Source organism: Camelus bactrianus, chromosome 4, assembly GCF_048773025.1.
Source record: "Camelus bactrianus isolate YW-2024 breed Bactrian camel chromosome 4, ASM4877302v1, whole genome shotgun sequence".
Classification (NCBI taxonomy): Eukaryota; Metazoa; Chordata; class Mammalia; order Artiodactyla; family Camelidae; genus Camelus; species Camelus bactrianus.
Genome location: NC_133542.1, coordinates 13,458,094 through 13,479,216, shown reverse-complemented (window position 1 = coordinate 13,479,216; position 21,123 = coordinate 13,458,094). Strand labels below are relative to the sequence as shown.

The window sequence follows — 21,123 nt, the reverse complement described above, 5'->3', positions numbered from 1 at the left end:
AACTCAGCTATGATCCCTGTGTCCTGATAACAGAATAACTCTCTAAACTGATTAGAAAGTTATTCGGGTTTTCAAACACAGTGATCCTGCTGGAGGATTTAGGCTGCATCCCCAGAAACTCTCAAGAGAGAAGAGACAACCAGAGAGTGTTTCGATTTGCCTTGGTGGAGCACATGGACAGAGAGGATAACGCCGAGATAAAATGGAGACAAATAATTAATGATGCTATATCCTCTCTTCACCACTGAGCATGTCCACAACAAATAAGAAAGACACTTGGAATAGAATTAAATCAAACAATTAACTGTGAACGATGTGGCCACCTGGAGGAGGGGAGTGAGTCCTACCTATAAAGTGAAAGATGTGGGCTTGAGTCCAGACTTTGCCCCTTACCTAGTTACCTTCCTAGGCTAAAAGGTATGCCTTTGTGCTTCAATTTCTTCGGTTAAATGAGGGTACTAATACTAATACTACAGCGTGTTTGGGGGTGAGTGTGATAATGTAAAGATAGGCAAATGTCAAGTGTTAGATTTATTAATCCGGATTTCTCATATTATCAGGTTTCAGGTGGCTTCATCATCAACAGGGGTCCCAGCCATAACCTGGACTGCTCTTTGACGTCTTCCCCGCAAGGCCTGACCCTCAAAATGCATAAAATGGTGGAAGGTTTGGAGGAGAGCTTCATTTCCCCATTCCTGGTTTTTATCAGGAAAAATTTTCCCTAAGGACACAACAGGCCTTTCTCTGTCCTTTTACTAACATTACCCCAGAGGGGAGTGGAGGGACTATTTCATGTAACTGGTACATTTGAGAAAGAATCAACTGCACATGTTCAGCTGGCTCAGCTTTTCCCTTCCGAGAGGTGCCTGCCCTCAGGGACTGTGATGTTTGCTGCTCCCCTAACTTTTTGAATGGAGGAAGCTGGCTCTTTGCAGCACTGCCTGCGAAAAGGAGTGGGGCAGGTGGTAAATCTAGGATTCAGATTTAGCAAACAAATTCAGCTAACAGACCCAAAGCTACATCCTCCAGTCTGGATTCTAGAAGCAATAAAGCTGATCTGTTTCTGTTCTGTGGTTTCAACTTCTGCAGAAGTCATGCAGAGAGGAATGGTATTACTTGCTTTGGGGGGCCCTCCTCGAGATCCCAATGTGAGGTTGTGTACACAGGCTTGCAGATGCCAAGGCAGCCGTTTTGTAGTAAGGCTTCACTGTGGGACATCAATGCAAGGACAGCCCTGTTTAAGACATAACTCACTGATCTGCAGAAGGTTGGCGTCTGCAGACCAGGCATGCAGAGTCTCCTCAAGAGATGACTGAGACAAGAGAGTCCACCCCACCACAGGGAGCATCTCTCCCAGTAACTGTCCGGCCCCAGGCACAGAGAGTGAGGATGCTTAGATAAGAGCAACATTCATCTGGGAGGTGTTTCTAAACATTCCACAATAGTCACTGAGCACTGGGCTTGACAGTCCCTTGCTATAGGTGGGTACTGTCCAGGAACATGCTATCACCAGCCTCCTCCATGGGGAATCTAAACACCTCCACCCAGATGGGACCTCTCCCTTGCCCGGCCTTATTGCCTCAAGCTTCTCTCTGGGTTAACTTCAATCTCTGGGAAAGTAAAGGGAATGACGTAGAGAAGGAAGGAAGAGAGAAAGAAGGGATGCTAACCATCTCTGTCCCAGGACGTCTGCATCTCATTCCTCGCCATCCCCACCCCCTACACTCATGCAGTAACCTCACACCATACTGCATTTCTGTGCTTACACATCTGGCCCTTCCATTAGTCTGTGAGGGCTGTGATCACCCCAGACTTCATCACAACTCTAGGACCCAAGGCAGACCAGGAACAAATAGGAACTTAGTAAGTTGTGTGGTTGAACTGTGGGTCTAAGTTATTTTGCTAATCAAATGCTGTACAAACAGTTCTTTTTCCAGCTGAGAGGGCCATGCTCCGGGAATCCTGATGAGCCAATGAGCGACAAAAGAAACCTGCTCGGAAAGCAGAGATACTTCACGCACAGATCAATAGCAGCCACTCGCCCGTGCGGTTCCCCAGGCCAATCTAAACAGCGCTCACATTCTCATTTTTCCAGCATCCACGGAAAAATCTGCTCCTTTGGAAGCACGCCTGGCCTTAAAAGAATGTTTCAAAACTCATGGTAGATCTTTGAAACCATCTCTGCATGGTGCTCTACCTGTGTGCTTAGTTTAAAAAATAAGTTAAAAATATATAACTCAAAGGGAAAAATAATAGGGAAGAGAGGAAGGCAATCAGCTTGGGGAATTTTTTTTCTGATGTAAGAAGAAATGTATCATATCACTTCCTTTAGTGCCAACTCTATGTCTGTGACTCTGGTGCCATTCCCCAAGTTTATGTCGCAGCCACATCCAATCCCTTCACAGAGGGATGTGACCGCAGGCATCCTGGCCCCTAACCTATCACCCTTAGTCATCCTGCTCAATACCTTAAACTTATTCTCCTCCAGCCATGATCCTGCCACCTGCACCATGTATGCTGGGGAGGCCTGAGAGGGAGATCACTGCAGGTGGGGTTTCACAGCAGGAAGAAGCCTCAAAAATCACTTCATTCTGTTCAGCCTCTTAATGTATTAAGTACCAAGGTAGAAACAAACACACTTAACGCCCAGAAAGGTGAGACCCTCACTTAGGACAGATTGGAGCTGAAACAAAGCCTCAAGCTCAATGCCAGTGTTCTTTTCAGTAACCCATGACTCTCTTAAAAGTTTGAGAAAACCTGACACCTAGCTGCCCTTCAAAACTGCCCCCAACTTCACTATAACTCACTCTCTCAATACTTCAACACAAACCATATATATACATATATACATATACACATACATGTATATATATCCTTTTATGTATATATAGTATATATATGTACATATACAGTTTTTAAAATTTTCCTGTTGGTTTTTAAGCCTTTTTTTTAAAGCAACATAGACTTTTTTCCCCAACAAAGTATTATACAGGACCCAATTATACAAAAATAGATACAAATTCTCTCTTCTGTGGTTGAAGCAGGGAGAAGGGCCCTCCCTCTTAGCCTGCCCCTCCCACAGTCCCCGAATCCCCTCTGAGGACATCCAGGTGTGGCTCTATCAGTGAGACAACTCACCCGATCCCTCATGCCCACTGCACTTGTCAGGGACTCAGTTTCTGCCCCAGCCCTTTCCTTGGCTTGCCCACCTGCCATCAGCCTTCAGGCTTCAAGGTCTGGACGTCTGCTGCCACCTCTAAGCAGCTGCTTCTGAATGCGCTGTTAGAAATGACTCTTGTCTCTCCTTTGCTCCAGAAGCTTTGGATTTGTAACTGTTCCTCTGGACCCAAACAGCCTGAAGCATTCATTATTCTCCTGTCTCCCCCTCACCTTCCAGCTCACCCATAATGAGGGCCCACTCACCCATCTGGCAGCCCCTGCGGGTCCACCAAGGCAGGCATCAGACTCAAGCTGCCACTCGGGGGAAGGCTCGGTCTACCCCTTCACCTCCTCTCCTGACCCTTCCCTGATCTGGCTTTGTTTCTGCTCATCATTTTTTTTCATTTATTATTGAAGTATAGTTGCTGTACAATATTATAAGCTGTACAATAGAGTGATTCACAACTTTTAAAGGTTATACTCCATTTATATTTATTATAAAATATTGGCTACATTTCAGTGTTGTACAGTATCTCCTGGTAGCTTATTTTATACCTAATAGTTTGTTCCTCTTGCTCCCCTACCCCTATGTTGCCCCGCCTCCCTAACTAGGCTCATTTTGAGCCCTTGCTTCTCAAATGGTCATGGGTTTGACCAGCTCTTCTTGCGTTCTCCACTCTCCCCTGCATTGCCTCTCATTTGTTCTTTTCCATTTTTCCCCTCAGGGGCCCTGGGGACACTGGAAGAGGTGGGTGACTGCTCAAGAAGAAAATATGACCCCTGCTCACCCAGAGCCATCTGTCCACTGACTGACTATTGAGTTCTCCCTGGACCTCCTGCATGCCCTCAGAAACAACAGGAAGACCGAGATTCCATGGGTGCTTGTTTAAAGTGCAGACCTTCAGGTTGCACCTCTCATTTTATATGTCTCAACTCTGATGCCTTCCAACGTTTAAGAACTCGCTGAGCTGGGAGTTTCACATGAGGCCTGGCATATCCCAAGGTCCATGGGTCAACAGCCATTTACTGAGGAGAATGGGCACAACAGAAATGTGGTCATTTGAAGAGCTGAATTTCCAGCAGTAAGAATGTCAGAATAACAGAAAAAGTCCTTAAGGGAAAGGGGGACTAACTTAAATCACACTGAGCATGGAGAATGCGGCCCTCCCCCTGACTGGTCCCCCAGCTACATCACCCATGGTGAGCCTGGCTGGATTAACCACCTGCTTTGTCCAGTGTCTGCCGGCCCTTGTCCTGTATCTGCTGGCCCCTGTAGGTATCTCACAGACTGGTGCCTCAGTACGTGAGTCTGAGATCAGACAGCTGGGTTTGACTCCCAAGTCTATCATTTTCAGAGCCGTTGGTTCCTGAGCTTATTATATAACACTGCTAAACTTTAGTTTCATAATATAATGATCCACGTCTTAGTGTTGCTGAGCGTTAAATGACATTATCTGAATAAAGCATCTGACACAGCATCAGGCACAAAGTCAGTCTGTCATAAGCATCAGCTTTTCATTGTCATTAACATAATGCTTTCTTGACCTCATATGTGTGTCCCCACTGCCGGACAGGCTTTCCACTTTTCCTCCCTTACAAACCCACTCTTAGGGGGAGGGTATAGCTCAGCGGTAGAGCGTATGCCTGGTATACACAAGGTCCTGGATTCAATCCCTCGTACTTCCATTAAAACAAACACCTAATTACCTGCCCCCCCCCCCAAAAAACCCAAAATCTTAACACACTCTTGCTAAATTACACCTCAAAGGATTGTGGCGGTGATGGAATAAGACAGTAGGTGAAAAGAGGTTAGCAGTGGGTCTGGTGCGCAGCAGGCACTCAGTAATGATCAGTGATTATTAAAAAGTCTGACCCACCTTTACCAGTCCTGCGGGGAACAGCAGGAACTTTCTCTCATCAGGTCTGATGCTCTGACACCTCCCTCCGGCCACTAGGCAGAAGAGCCTTTCAGGAGGGCAGGAGCCCAGTTTAGGTGGCTTCTCCAGGGACCACATGGAGAAGCCGGCGAGAAAGCCTGTGTTGATTGGACATTTATGTCTATTATTTTATGACAGGAATTTGAGCTCTCTCAGGGCAGTGCCAGAAAAACTCATCTGAGTCCAGGGCTGCTTAATACCAAATAGCTTAATTCTGATTTTCTTATGTAACCACAATATGTATGTAGACTTGCCAACAATGTTAAAAAACAGAAGACCCCCCCCCCAAAAAAAATCAAAGAAAAAAATCTTCTGGTAGTTTCTAAACCAACTTGCATGGAAACAGTTAACCCCATAAAAGTGTGATGGGTGTAAATTTTTACATTCATTTAGAAGAGTGGTTTCTGTTTTTCCTGTTTTATTCTTTGGGTAGGTTTATTTATTTTTCCCACACTATTCTTTAATGACAAATGAGGGTGACACCACTCTTCTTAAAAACAATGAAATCTGCAGGGAGGGAAAAAAGAACCCTTACAAGCCTCCGTAGGCGTGGGGAACTTTTGCCTGGAGAAGTGTGCAGATCAAGCAAACGGATGGAAAACAACAGCCTTGAGCCAAACGCTCGCAGTGAGGACTCACTTTATTTCTGGTCCGAGCACAGAGGCCAGGAAGCTACATCCACCGATGTTTTTCACTTAAGATTCTACATCCATCAATCTATCTTGTTGAGAAAGTCTCCTTTAGAGATTTCCTCTATTTGTTTAAAGAAAGAAGAGGAAAAACAGAAACAGAGCCACCACTCCTAGGAAAACGGCACTTGCCTATCAACCAGCAAGAGATCAAATCAGGTGTTTGATACTATCACCTTGAACTACATTTTATTTTCTTCAAACTGCATTTTATTCTTAAAAAAAAAAAAGGCAAAAGCAACTCCCTGAGTTTAGGCAGTGTTTGCTTTTATATAAGGGCTAAATGACTTACATTCTTTTTGGAAGAAAGGTAATGTAGGAATCTATAAAAACTCCAATAAGCATACCACAAACATTTCTCCTACCAATTTTAGTCAATTAAAAAAAAATCAAAGGCTTAATATAGTTGAAGACTGAAAAATAGAGTTCCACAAAGAGAAGACTGTCACATTAAAAAAAGGAAACACATCTGAGAGGCACTTCAGCACAGCTTAAATGCAGATCCTTACATAACTGATCAAGATATAAACCATTCGCAAATATTTCTATTTTAAATCGCAAGATGGTTGGCCCCAGACCCTAGAAACTGGGCGTGATTGCACAATGAGCTGGGCCTCATTTCCTCTCCCCCTTAATTTGCCCTCACCCAGCGTGGTTTCTAGAGAAAGACAAAACCTGACAGAGCAGGGCAGGATGTCTAAGGAGGCCTGATTTATTTCAGTCTTGAAAAGCCACTCCCCTTGGATTCTCATTTCTGCAGGGAGTGCAATCCACACGACCGGGCTCGCTATGCTGAATCCAGTACACGTTTTTCTCATCTGGCCGAGTGAACTTGAGAAATGTGAGCACCACCTGCGCAGGCGTCTGCGGGAGGATCCCGGGGGAGTGGGGAGGGCTGGGGTGGGGGGGGGGGCGGGTTTGCGCTGGGACGCTGAGCAGTGTTAAGTAAGTGTTGCCTCGGGCTCCCGGGCTCCTGGGACTGCCTGGACAGGAAAGAGGCGGGGCCTTGGCCCTTCAGATGTCTAGTAAGAGAAGCTTTCCAAGCTGGCATCACAAGCAAGAAGTGGAGCTCCTGCCCTGGGAGCTAGGTCCCTAAACTGATCTACATTCAAAGAGGGCCTCCTGGCTCATGGGCACCATGTAGCAACCTGAAAGTAGAAAGTCGAGACAGAGCATGGGGAATTCCAGACCTTTCTCCACCCAAAGGGCTAGCCCCAAACAGGGAAAGTCAATGATGGACCCCGTCAACATGTTCCCTCAACACTGTCAGAGGCGGTGTGTTCTCCCCAGCTCCGCACCCCTGCCCACCTTGCTCATGCGAGGATGGGGGAGGAAGACCCCTCGGTGTGCATTTGGGAAGCTGCCAAGGCAGTCTAAGCTTTCAGCTGGACCACCTGACCTGAGAGCAGCCACACACACTTGGAAAACATTATTTCATCTTTATGATGGTCTTGGTTTAGGATGTACTTAATTTTATAAAGCCCCCTGAAATTGTGTGGGAAGGAGATAAAGCAGTTCTCATGATATCAGCATGAGATTTCCTCCAACCATATCCAGGTAAACATAAGAGGGTCCTTTTAACTAAAAGGGCTTTCTGACTAATGAAGAAATAAATGTACACCTCATCATTCCATGGCCTACCAGAAACTCCTGAGGACTGAGGATTTAGAAGGAATGATTCAAGTGGAGTTTCCCTAGTCCTCATCAGCCAAACCTACTCCTCCCCACAGTCTTACTTTTTCATCTGTCTCAGCAAGGCTGGCTGAAAAAACCTCACTCAAGCCAGCAGACAAGTGAAGGCAATGGCATTTGTGAATGGCTCACTCTGGGGTCAGCGTACCCGAGACTAGTTGCCCTGATGACGGGGCTGGCAATGTGCCTGCTGGTTGGAACCTTCTTATTGTTTCTGTCACAAGACCCACAGCTATTTCCTGATCTGGGAAATTTTGGAGGGGCAAGAAAAGGGAAGACAGGAAGGGAAGAGATACTCCTGATAAAATTGGGCAATGGCTCTTGTAAGATATACAACCTGTCCCTCCCAGGCAACAGCAAATAATCCCATCAAAATGAACTATGAAATCTGGAGTAAAGCATTTGAAAAAAAATCTGTGGTGATATACTTGGAATTTTAAACAATGCGTACATTTTCCCTCAGTAAACCCACCTTTAACAATCTATCAAAAGACAAGTTTAGAGGGCTACTGGGGTAGGCAGACTTCTAAGATGGCCCCCAATGGCCTCAGCATCCTGGTATCCATGGCTCTTGAATAATCCTCTCTGCCTGCTTGAGGGCTGGACCTAGCGACTTCCTTCCAGTGAATAGAACAGCAAAAGGGATGGGGAATGCCTCTGAGATTCGGTTTTAAACGATTGTGACTTCTGTCTTGTTTGCAAATTCTTTCAGCCTCTCTTGCCTGTTCACTTTGATGAAGCCAGCTGCCATGCTATGAACTCTCCTTCAGAGAGGACCACAAGGCAAGGAACTGACGGTGGCTTTCAGTCAACAGCCAGTGAGAATGAAGGCCCTCAGGCCAGCAGTCCATCAGGAACTGAATCCTGCCTGCCACCACTGAGTTAGCTCAGAAACAGATCTTTCCCCAGTCCATCCTTGAGATGACTAGCTCAAGCCTTAACCTTGATTACAGCCTTGAGAGAGTTCCTGAACTAGAAAATTCCATTCATCTGTGCTCTGATTCCTGACCCAGAGATACTGGGAGATAATACATGTTGTCGTTTTCAAGCCTCTAAATTATGGGGTATTTTGTTACACAGCAAGATATAATACAGCTTTTAAGCATCATTGTTTACAATCACACCCAAAAAAGGGAAATGATCCAAAAGTCCATTCTGAGAGAGCTAGTTCAGTCAAGAATGACATCTAACTATACAAGAAATGTTGGGCAGCCCTCAAGATATAATGAGGTCAGTACATCTGTATTGAAATGGAAAGAAGTCTACGAAAATGAAAAAGCAAGTTGCTGAGCAATTTGGGACTTCTAAAACCCGGCAGAGATCTAGATTTCCATCCCTGTAATCTCCAGACAAGCTCCTCACCCAGTATTCCCATCTCAGAAAATAACAACTGTAGTTATCTAGTTGCTTTAGGCAAACAAACAGAAACCAAAAAAGAGAGAGAAAGAGAAAGGAGAGATCATTCTTGACTCTCTAACTGCTCATCTAATCCATCATTAATTATACAGTTTATCTTCAAATTGCTACCACATCCCACACTTCTCACCGCCTCCACAGTGACTCCTCCCATCCAAGCCACCATCCTCTTTCTTGGACAGCTGCAGTGGACCTGACTTGTTGCCCTGCTTCTACTTCTGCACTTCTACAGTCTATATCCAGGCAATAGCCAGAGTGGTACTTAGAAAATATGAATGACATCAAGCCACTCCCTTCTCTAAGCCCTATAAAGGCTTCCCATCACAGTCAGAATAAAAACCAGAGTTGCTAGGTTGGTTCACAAAGCCATGATCTACAGATCTGACCCCTGGATATTTCTCCTTCCTTTGCAATTCTCCCTCTCACTTATCTGCTTTATCCGCATTGGCCTCCTTAACGTTTCTACGTCAAACTGATATTGTATATCTAACCAAATTTCTGCTCAAAAATGAGGGGTGAAATAAAGACATGTCCATATATAAAGAAAAGAATATCCAATTCACAGAGGCTCCCCGCCAAAATATTAAACAGTAATAATATATTTCAGTATAAAGTAAACTAAGAAAAAAGTAAGATAAACAGTGATAAGTAAAGAAGATAATAAACATGATAGTAAATTTATAAACACCACTACTGTTCTTAAAAAATGTTTAGACTAATAGTGGGGAGGAGTTATATACAACTTGGAACTAAAATATTAAATAGCAATAATATTAAAGTACAATTACCTGAAAGCATTTTAAGGTCCTTGTGTTGTTTGGTAGAAGAATAGCAATTTTGAACAATTTTTAAAAGTTTTTAAAGCTAAGCATGCCTATTATAATTTTAGGGGAAATGAGGGTGGGGATGGGGCAAAAGAAATGTAATGTATCACTTCCAAAGTAAAAGAGGGGACAAAAAGGGAAAAAATAATACTCAAATGCAACATGTACAGATAAGCAAAATCAGAAAGATATGCCACAGGCAGATCCTCATTAAAGGAAATTTAAAGACTGTAGTTCAAGCCAAGGAAATTGATCACAGATGTAAGACATATAAAGGACACAGAAGAAGGAATCAAAAGGATACAAGAGGATATAAGATCTCAAGCTACAAGAAAGAATTAAGAGCACAGAAAGTGGTAACTATAAAGATAAATCAGGCTCTCTGCTCCTCCCTGTTCAACAGCCAGCCAGAACTCTCCTCAGTGCCAGCAGCATCTCTGAGACACGATGGTGAAGGTCGGAGTGAATGGATTTGGCCATATCGGGTGCCTGGTCACCACAGCTGTTTTTCACTCTGGCTAAGTGGACATTGTTGCCATCAACGACCCCTTCATTGACCTCAACTACATGGTCTACATGTTCCAGTATGATTCCACCCATGGCAAGTTCCATGGCACTGTCAAGCTGAGAACTGAAAGCTTGTCATCAATCGAAAGTCCATCACCATCTTCCAGGAGCAAGATCCTGCCAACATCAAATGGGGCAACTTGAAGGGCAGAGCCAAGAGGGTCATCATCTCTGCCCCTTCTGCTGATACCTCCATGTTTGTGATGTGTGTGAACCATGAGAAGTACGACAAGTCCCTCAAAATTGACCACCAACTTGGTGCCTCTTGCACCACCAACTGCTTGGCCCCCTGGCCAAGGTCATCCATGACCACTTTGGCATTGTGGAGGAACTCATGACCACAGTCCACACCATCACTGCTACCCAGAAGACTGTGGACAGCTCCTCTGGGAAGCTGCGGCGTGATGGCTGAGAGGATTCCCAGAACATCATCCCTGCTACTACCAGTGCTGCCAAAGCTATGGGCAAGGTCATCCCAGAGCTGAATGGGAAGCTTACTGGCATGGCCTTCCGTATTCCCACCCTCAGCTTGTCTATTGTGGATCTAACCTGCCACCTGGAGAAACCTGCCAAATATGATGACATCAAGAAGGTGGTGAAGCAGGCATTGGAGGGCCCCCTCAAGGGCATCCTGGGCTACACTGAGGACCAGGTTGTCTCCTGAGACTTAAATAGTGACACTCATTCTTCCACCTTCAATGCTGGGGCTGGCATTGCCCTCAATGACCACTTTGTCAAGCTCATTTCCTGGTATGGCAGTGAATTTGGCTACAGCAACAGGGTGGTGGACCTCATGGTCCACATGGCCTCCAAGGAGTAAGAGCCCCTGTACCACCAGCCCAAGCAAGAGCACGAGATGAAGAGAGAGGCCCTTAGCTGCTGGGGAGTCCTGGTCCCAAATTGATCCCCCAACACATTGAGAATCTCCCGACCTCCACACAGTTTCCATCCCAGACCCCCTGGAGAAGGGGAGGGGCTTAGGGAGCCCTGCCTTGTCATGTACCATCAATAAAGTACACTCTACCCAAAACAAACAAACAAACAAAAAAAGGTAAATCAACACGAGCATTGACTCTACAAAAGAATAAAGCAAGCAATACCTTGTGAGATTTTAAAAAGAAAAAAATACATAGATTTAAGATATACAGAAAGACCTGCGTAAGAGTTGGGAGGACATAAGCGGGAAAGGTGTTGTTCAGAAAAAATTAAAGATATCCATCACTTTAGAATTTGGCAAGTTAAAGATACAAGCTATAATTACTAGGTTAACCACGAAAAGAATAAAAACAGACAGTATAATTTTCAGAGTGGTACAGAAGAAAAAGTGGAGTGAGGCAACAAACTCAGTCAACCCCAAAGAAGAAAGAAGAGAAGAAACAGAAACCGTGGGGAAAACAGAAAGCACAAAAGACTCTGGCAGATGTGAATTAAAATATATCAGTAATGATAACAAATGTAAATCCACTGAATGTTCCAGTTTAAAAACAGTAACAAATTTCAACACCTCCTGGATTAGACAAAGTCACATGAATGAGTAAACAGCAGGTATGGGAAAGCAACAGCTGAAATGAAATGGTAGCTGTTATCTCCTGAGGGCCGGGGAGACAACAGAGCATAGTGGGGCCTAGGGTAAACGGGTGAGAGAATATCAGTCTAAAGAAGGCAGTTCTCACGCCATGTGGGAATACAGCCCAGTGCCCTGCATGTCGACTTTCAAATAAAGCTGGAAATTCTGAGTTTTAAGGGAAATCTGATTCTTCTAAAGTTTAATTAATTAATTAATTAATTTAGGTGGGGGGGTAATTAGGTTTATTTAGTATTTATTTATTCTTAGAGGAGGTACTGAGGATTGAACCCATGACTTCACGCATGCTAAGCATGCACTCTACCACTTGAGCTACACCCTCCCCCAGAAATCTGATTCTTAAACAGAGGCGACTACTTTTTTTAAAAAAGGCTAACATTGAAAAAAAAGAAAGAATATCCTATCAACACTGTGGATGGAAGAAAAGGAGATAAAATGAAACAAGCAAGCAAACAAGCAAAAAGCATGATACATAAAATGCAGAAACAAAAACATAAAACAAAGGAAAACAAGAACAGCCTCAGGAAGCCCTTGCAGCACAAATGGAAGTCACGGCTTCTACTAAACTACTGAACACCCACTGTGATCCACACCCTGTAATTTCCACTCTGTTCAACCTTATCATTTGGCTAAAGAGACCTAACATTAAAGGATGGGAAAAACACTGAATAATCCAAACATAAAGTACCCAGAGCACTAGAGGTCCCTCAAAACTCCAAATAACGTCTGCATCTTTGTTCCATCATTTCTGCTTACACCAAGTCTCCTCTGGGGCTTCCTGGGTACCTGGGCTTATCTACCTGTTAAAAATAGTGGCATTAAACGATGCCTGAAAGGATGGAGCAGAGGAAGCAGAGAAGGGAAAAAAGAATCAAGGATGTTCACCTTATGTCACTCTCAGCTTGTTATTTAAGCCAGTTCCTGCAATGTCAGTTCTTCCTCGTGGCATGTGAGGTAAGGTCCCAAATGTTCAGTGTGGCTTCCAAGGCCTTTCATACCCGGCTCATTGTAGCCGCTGCCTCCGCACCTCTGCCCAGGCTGCTGCCCCTGCCAGGATGCCTCCAGTCTCCCCCTCCACACTTCAAACCAAATAAATCCATTCCCAAGTGAAGCGTTCTCTAAAGGATGCTTAAGGCAGGGTAGGAATAGCTCAAGGTGGAGGGCATGCTTAGCATGCACAAGGTCCTAGGTTCAATCCCCAGTACCTCCTTTCAAAAGGTTGCTTGAGGTGTCTGATGAAATCTCTAGATGAGGAATGTACTTCATGGCTATTTTTAAACTTATGGTTACCAAGGAGGAAAGGGGATGGGGAGAGATAAAGTGGCAGTTCAGGATTTGCAGACACTAACTACTATATGTAAAATAGATGAATAACAAGGTCTTACTGTATAGCACAGGGAACTATATTCAATACTTTGTAATAACCTATAATGAAAAGAATCTGGAAAACAATATATATATATAACTGGATCCCTTCACTGTACACCTGAAACTAACACAGTGTAAATCACTGATACAAATATCAATTAAAAGAAGAGAATTCTAAAGAGAAAAACATCCAAATTAACAAATGTTTAAGGAAATATCTATAAATATGATGCTTACTTCTTAATTTTTAAATCTAATACTCAAAGATATTTTATTCTATAGGGTAGATTACATTGTCCCACTTTTTAAAACCATGTGAATGCATAACTCCTGAGGAATCAGAGCAGTCATAAATTGAATGAGTTACTTACAGTCAGTTTCAAAAGCCAAATTATAAGAACTCTTTCATTTCCTGCAGCAGAAATGACATTCAACATGGGGTGTAGGCGCACGTTGACATGTTCGGCATGTATGTGGGCAGAAGAGGACCCAGGACCTCAAAAAGTCATAGAGATCTGATACAGCTGGATGGGTAAGGGAGAGCTGGTGGGACACCAGGCAGCACAGGGGGCTTGGCAGAGGGCTGGTCGTGGCTGAGGTGGTCCCTTCTCTGCCCCTCACCTCTCATGAAATCATTCATAAAACTACAGACCCAGGAAAATGCTGATTTCCACTGGATTTCTTGTAGACATGGCAAAAAGGATAAATCTTGGAGTCCAGCTTGGATTCTGAGTAGAAGTGAGGAGGTTGCATGATTCAGCAGCAGGGACAGAGAAATAAAAGGGGGGCCAGAGCAGAGGTGAGGGGCCGTGCTGAACTCACAGTGCCAGAAACTGGGGTTCAGACCAAATTCTCCCTCTTTGTGGGGTAGGAGTGTCCCAAGGAGACATGTTACCTGCATTCCATAATGGATGCTCTTCTGAAAAAGCATAATCTGTCAAGAGTGTCTGGAGCTAGGGACAGGTTGAAAATAGAAGTGACTGGGCATCTTTCATAAGGGCTCCCCTTCAGAGATTCGAGTTAATAAAGAGAGAAGGGGGAGCGGCAAGTCAGGTGCCTTCACAGAAGCCCTGGATCCAGCTGGGTCTCCCAGGGTTTCCTCGGCAGCCTACTGCCCCCCAGGTCGGGGCTGAAGAGGCAGTCTCCATGCTTCCAGCTATAATGGACTAATATTAAAACCAAAATGGAACAAAACAAAAAACCCGGGTGGAGCAGGAAACCATAGGAAGTGCACGTTTCTCCCTGTGCAAAGCTGATGAGTGGGAAGCAGAAAAGAGAGAGCAGACTATAGCCCATTATTTTTACTTTCAATAAAAAGCATAAAGGACTTGAAAAATATTTGCTGTGAGCCTCCAACTTTGGAGTCACTCTAACTCATCCACATTAAAGAGCCTCCATCAAGGCTCCATGGGCAGCAGTCCCAGGGGGCATCCCTTTGGTTTGGTCCAGGGATTTTTCCTGCTGCATTTCAGGCCTGCCCATCCGCCAAGCCCTGCCTCTGCCCTGTGGGCTCGATGCCTGCACAAACCGACCCCCTGCCCCCACCATACATTTCCTCTCTCCCTCTTTCAGAACGAGAGGTCCCATGCATCCTGGGGCTTTGTCTGCTGGCACTTACATGCAGGCATTGGGCTCACCCAGGTACTGGCCAGTAAACTCCATCTGCACAGCCAGGTCCGGGTACACACCTTGGAAGGGCTAGCCTGGGACTCTGAGACATACAGTGACAGTGACCACACATCTCAGTTAGTAAAAACTTGTCTTAGCCTTTAACTCTAACAGCACATGAACCACCATGGAAAATTGACCTCGCCACTGTTTTTGAGCAGACCACTCACCCAAGCTCTAGACCAGCATTTTTCATTGCCAGGGGGACAATTTCAGTGGAATGTCTCATTAGCATCCTATCCACATACTGACAAAATGTTAGTAACAATAAGGATCACAGCCACTACTTCTATATATCACTTATTCTATACCATTAACTATTGCTAACCACAGATACAAACTCACTGAGCTGTTAGTCAAGCCTCTTTACAATAAGACGGTCCAAAAATCTACATTTAATTTGTCCACCCACTATTTCTTGAGCACCTGCTAGGTCAGCTGTGGTGAACAAAGCAGACATTATTCTTATTTTAATGGAGCTTATAGTCTGGTGATGGAAAAGCCATTAAACACACACACATGTACAAAATACAATTACAAACTGTGAAAATGATAAAAAATGAAACAACTTTTTAAAAACTAAAAAAATACAATTACAAATTGTGCTGTGTGCTAAGAATGAGAAGAGCACGTGCTACAAGAGAGGATGGTGGGGTGAGGGCTAGAAGCTGGTTTCAAAGTCAATGGTCCACTAAGCATGATGGAGGCAATGAATGGAAATAATGTCCTGTATCTTGGGCAATCACGTCCTGATTGAACATAAGCATAATTGGATTAAGCATCATTAATGCCAGTCCCGTGGCATCCAAGCCACAGGGTTTCATGTTCGATTATAACTTTCACCTGGCATTGATGGCCCTGCAGTCTGACTACAACCTAATTTTACAGCTTTGTGCCACTTCTGCAGTTCTAAAGGCGAGGAGTGGAAAGCCGTCCAGGCTAGTGGAAGGGGAGAGTGGTAAGAACATAATGGCAACGAGGAGAACGTAGGCCTTGGCTGTTGAAATTGGAATGAGAGCCAAGGTAGCTTAAGAGTCCTCAGTGTGGGAAACAATTCTCCATGATGTGTCTGCCAGTCTGATTAACTAGACTATCTTTTCCAGAATGTTTCCCTCAGCATACAGCCAGGAAGCTAGAGACAGTGTCCCCCTCCAGGTCAGAGGGCACATTTGTTTTCTGATCAGCAGAGTAAAGACAGGGCACATCGCCAGGCCAGAAAGATCTGCCTACCGCCAGGGTAATAAAGATAATGGCACTGTCTCTGGAGGGGAGGATGGGTAGGTCCCCCTTAAAAAATGGGGGTTTCCCAAGCTCATTGTTGCTCAGCTGTGGAACAGACCCCTGTGTTCACAAGCACTCACCTACATCCACATCACCCCCATGGGACTTGAGGGGCAAAGGGGAACTGATGTGAACAGGAAGTTCTCACTGCCTGCTGGACCATGAGTCATGTACTACCTAGATGCTCGCAACCTAGAAGCTTCCTACTCTGGGCTGCTTCTGAAGGACTGCTTGGTCACTTGAGTCTTAGGAACATGAGTTTGAAGATCTCCAGTCTTGTGTCCTCTATTAAAATGACTCAACTGTCATGGGAGGGTATAGCTCAGTGGCAGGGTGCGTGTTTAGCATGCACTAGGTCCTGGGTTCAATACTCAGTACCTCCCTTACAATAAATAAACAAACAAACAAACAAATAAATAATCTAATTACTTGCCACTGCCAAAAAAAATTTTAAAAAGAAAAGACTCAACTATTTCCATAAGTTCTCCATACATCTTTCTCACCGTGGTTCAATGTATCTTTTCTCTGCATTGTATCATGGTTTCTGGCAAATCACAGTTTCTGCTTTCTCATAACTTGGTTTGCTCGTGGCCTCTTGGGCGTATCCTTTTAGCTTTCACTGCTATCTGATAATCTTCATTTCCAACATCAAATTTCTGAGAGAATTAACCGACTGAGCCAACCTGTCTCTGACAGGACAGAGACTTTCAAGCCAGGCCAGCCCACAAGTCTGTCAATACGCAGACTGGCTTCCCGTGAGTCAGGTGATGATTATTTATCCACCGGCTCTCAGCCTCACACCTGCCTTCCTAGGCGCAGCTCTGTATCATCCCTGGGGACTGGAAGTCTGCAAATGATTTTCCCAAGCTCCCTTACCAACTGGTTTGCTATTATGTTGTTAAACATGGGAGGTGGAGGAGGGAGAGCATCAGGTAGAACAAAGACAAGATCTTCCTGAATTTAGCTCTTACAGGGTGGCAGCTGCTGTAGCAGCAGCAAGAGTGGGATGATTCAGAACGCTAACCATACCACCAAACTCAGCTCAACATTCAGCCCAGCAGATATGGTACCGTGCAAACATAATTTTTTACACAGAGATTCAAGATTGGCGTCACATCTACAGAGGGTTCATGATGCACCCACAGAGTGGCGCTGACTTAATCACACGGGGTGCTCCTTTGCACACCCAGCAGAACTACATGACCTCGTGGTCGATGTAGCCGGGCAAGCGGGGTTTACGTGATGTACATTTCCAGGCTGCCTGAGCCCACTTATCCCGTGCCAGGGGTGGGAGAAGGACCAGCACAGGGTTACAACCATCACAGGGCAGGAGCTCACAATTGTTCCTACTTATTCTGGAAAAACTGGTAACTTGCACAGACTGAAAGGGCGAGCTGTGATGTTTCAAATGTCTGGTGGCGATTTTAGATAAAAATCTGATTCCCATCCTCATTTTGGAAAATTTAGATTTTGCTGCCAGGGTTTCTTTCCAGCAACTTTGGGCTTGTTTTTCCATTTTTCTCTGCTGTTTCATACTCACACATATCTTTTTGCCCAAGCACAGCCTTTTGTCAACAGTGTTTCCTTGGATTCCTCCCGGTCTGTCCTCTTTCACTCATGTTTTCTTCCCCTGTCACTTAAGCTTTCTCAGCTACGCACAGAAAACCAACAGAAGCCTTTTGTAGGGGGAGATTCCCTCCCTCCCAGGCAGTTCTGAAAGCAGCAGGTGCCTCTGCACAGGCTTGGGTTGGACCTTAGGCCTACATCCAACAGCTGCGAATCCTGGGCTCTCACATTTTTTTAAAAGCAGTAAAATGGACTTAAGTCAAAACAAAGTATGCTGGGGGTTAATTCTCTTATGTTGAACTCAAGCCACTCTTGCCTCGAAGTTTTCCAAAAACACTAAGCTCATTTCTCTCACCATGGGAAAGAAGAAAGACTATGTTGCTGAACAGATCACAGCTTATGTTGGGGGAGGCGAGGCATGGATTTCCCTAATCAGCAGATAAATGCAAACTGTGTGGGTGGGTGGGATGGGGGTTGGAGGGCTGCTTGCAGGGTGCCAAAGCACAAATTTCCCTAGCTGGGGATAGGCCCTGGAAAGGGAACCACACCACACCAGATAAGGAAAGAATCTATTTCCTTTTTGTCCACGAAGGCATTAAGGCTCAATGTCATAACGAGTAGTTTCCACCTGTAAAAGAATACACAAACTAAATTCTCTATACTATCAATACAGATGTATCTCTAAAACAATCACAAAGTTTAAAAAAACTATAACATTTGCTTTAGTTGTTGATGGACTCCATGTATACAGTAAAAGTAAAAAAAAAAAAAATTTCAGGAGATCAATGCTTATCAAATGCAAGAGAGAAGAGAGGAGTGATAAAGAATGGGATTACAGCTTTAGATGTATCTCTAATGTTTTATGTCTTTAATAAGAAGATCTAACTGTATAGCACAGGGAAAGATATTCAGTATCTTATAGTAGCTTATGGTGAAAAAGAGTATGAAAATGAATATATGTATGTTCATGTATGACTGAAGAATTGTGCTGTACACCAGAAATTGACACATTTTAAACTGACTATACCTCAATTAAAAAAAGAGAGATCTAAGCTTTTGCAGCAAACTATTTACTTCCGTGGGTTTAGGCAGTGTGTATTTAGGTGTGTACCATACCATTGTCTGTATTTGTTTGTTTGAAATATTTCATGATATAAATAATTAAAACACGAGAAACTGGGAGTAGACAGTGGGATTCTGCAAATCACACTCCTCCCTTTAAGCCCTGAAAGATGAGATTTAAAGAGAAAGTTATGAAATAATGTTTATTGAAATGAATTAGACAACAAAAGACAGAAACAAACACATAACTATTTCAAAAATGATTTAGGAGTGGTTTCACCCATCCTCTGCATAGAGTATACAGACTGATCTTTCTAAAGCCCAAATCTGATCAAGGCCCCCAAGCTCAGGGTCCTCAAGGGCTCTCTCTTGCCTTTGTAACATAGTTAAATCATGTCACCACAGCCTAGAGGACCTCTTCTGATCTGGACCTAGCTCACCCTTCCCTGAACTCAGTGCCACCAAACCCACTCCTCTGAACTCAACACCCCAGTCAGAATACCCTTCTCAGGTGCCCCCAGAGAGCCATTCTGCCTCCTAAGCCTTTGAGCACACGGCATCCTGTCTGTCTTGAGCACCATCCTCCTTTGGCGCTCCCTGACCCCTGCCCTTGGCTCCCTCCTATTCACCCTTCGGATCTGAGATTAGACCCACTTCAGGGAAGCTACTCCTCCTCAAATCTGAGTTAGTTACCCTCCTTCTGTGCTTCCTATACCATAACTCTTATCACAGTGGAAGCCAACTACTTGGCTGTCTCCTTCCCCACTAGAGAGAGAGAGAGAGCGCGCTCCACATCAGCAGGGTTTGTATTTTGCTGTTCTCTGTATGCCTCACACACAGCGTGATGCCTGGCACCCAGGAATCATCGGTAAACACTTGTGGATGAGTGGGAGAGGGTATGAGTGAGGGGATGAATTGGTCTAGCAATGGGGCGAATCAGCTCTCCTAGTCATTTCTAGCCCAACGCCAAGGGGCCTAATCATCAGTTAATTTTCTGACAAACATAAATAACTTAGTGAAAATCTTTCAACCTGTTTTTCAATTTCTTAAAATCACCACTTTTTAGTTAAGTAATCAAATCTCATAGGCCAGATTAAAAACGACCACAGGATTATTCAAAGCAAAGGTTATACAAAGCCAGTAGAGACTGGGGCAGAGAAGAACACTTTACAAATTTATTGTAACATTAAACACCCAGTGATTATTCTATTGATTCTTTAAGGTGATGTAACAAGACATCAGGACCAATAAATAGTACAGCTAAAGCTCAAAAGAGGGAAAGTGCCTCTTCTGCCCACCATTATGAAACAGCAATGCTGCCAAACTTACCCCACAGACATACCTCCCTTCTGTGCTGTACACACAAAGGACCACTTGGCTAGGCCTCTGCAGACCTGGGTCCTCTTATTAAGATCTCTGTCCAACAGAGAATTGCATGGCATTGCCTTCACACCAGCTGGTCCAATCTCCCTACTGCAGAAGAGGAAACTGAGGCCCACGCCTTCAGTGAACAAACAGGTAAAGAATACCTACTATGTGTTGGGGAAGTTAAAGACCCTGGAGAGACAAGATGAATGAGAGACACAGTCCATGCCCTGAAGGTGCTCATGGTTTAGCAAGGGAGATTTAAATGCACACACGCACACAATCACAATGACGTAGTAACAGTATTATCTCAAGTGTGTGCAGAATTATGAGTTTGCTCAAAGAGGAAGAAGCAATTAAGAGTATTTAAGGGAGGGACTCAAGGAAAGTTTCCCATAGGAGATGAGATTTGAACTTGGTCATTTAAAGATGAACAGGAGTTTGGTGGGAGACAAGACAGCATATTTGGGGCAGAAGGAAAAGCGTACATACAAAGACATAGAATGTGAAAGCACTTGATCTGCTGTGGAAGAAGCCAACATGACTTGTAAGGTAAGGGGTGAGAGAGACGATCTACGGACTGCACGACTGCACTGAAGTTTCATAGTGAAATAGCTCCAAGGTCCACCTCCCTGGGTTTCCTGACTCTCATTCCAGGGCTCTTTTCGTTGTACCTTGATGCCTTTATTTCCAATAAACATAGCCATGTGAAACTAGAATCATTAAAAAAAATTTTTTTTAATGGAGGTACTGGGGATTGAACCCAGGACCTCGCATATGCTAGGTCTACCACTGAGGTCTACATGCTCTACCACTGAACTACACCTCCACCCCCAGAATCATTTTTAATCAATGGCATCAGGTGCTGTGGGTACAAGGGGAAACTCAAGGGTACGCCAGATGGAAGCACAGAAAGTGAAATAGAAAATGTATTCTAACAACAA

The 21,123-nt window shown here is 44.3% G+C and overlaps 1 protein-coding gene and 1 pseudogene across 7 annotated transcripts in view; one reads left to right on the top strand and one right to left on the bottom strand.

Moving 5' to 3' along the window:
• The window catches only part of MOB3B (MOB kinase activator 3B), a 191,878-nt gene that overhangs the window by 138,293 nt on the left and 32,462 nt on the right, over positions 1-21,123 (bottom strand). The window lies entirely within an intron of this gene.
• LOC141577440 (glyceraldehyde-3-phosphate dehydrogenase-like) lies at positions 8,351-11,482 on the top strand (annotated as a pseudogene).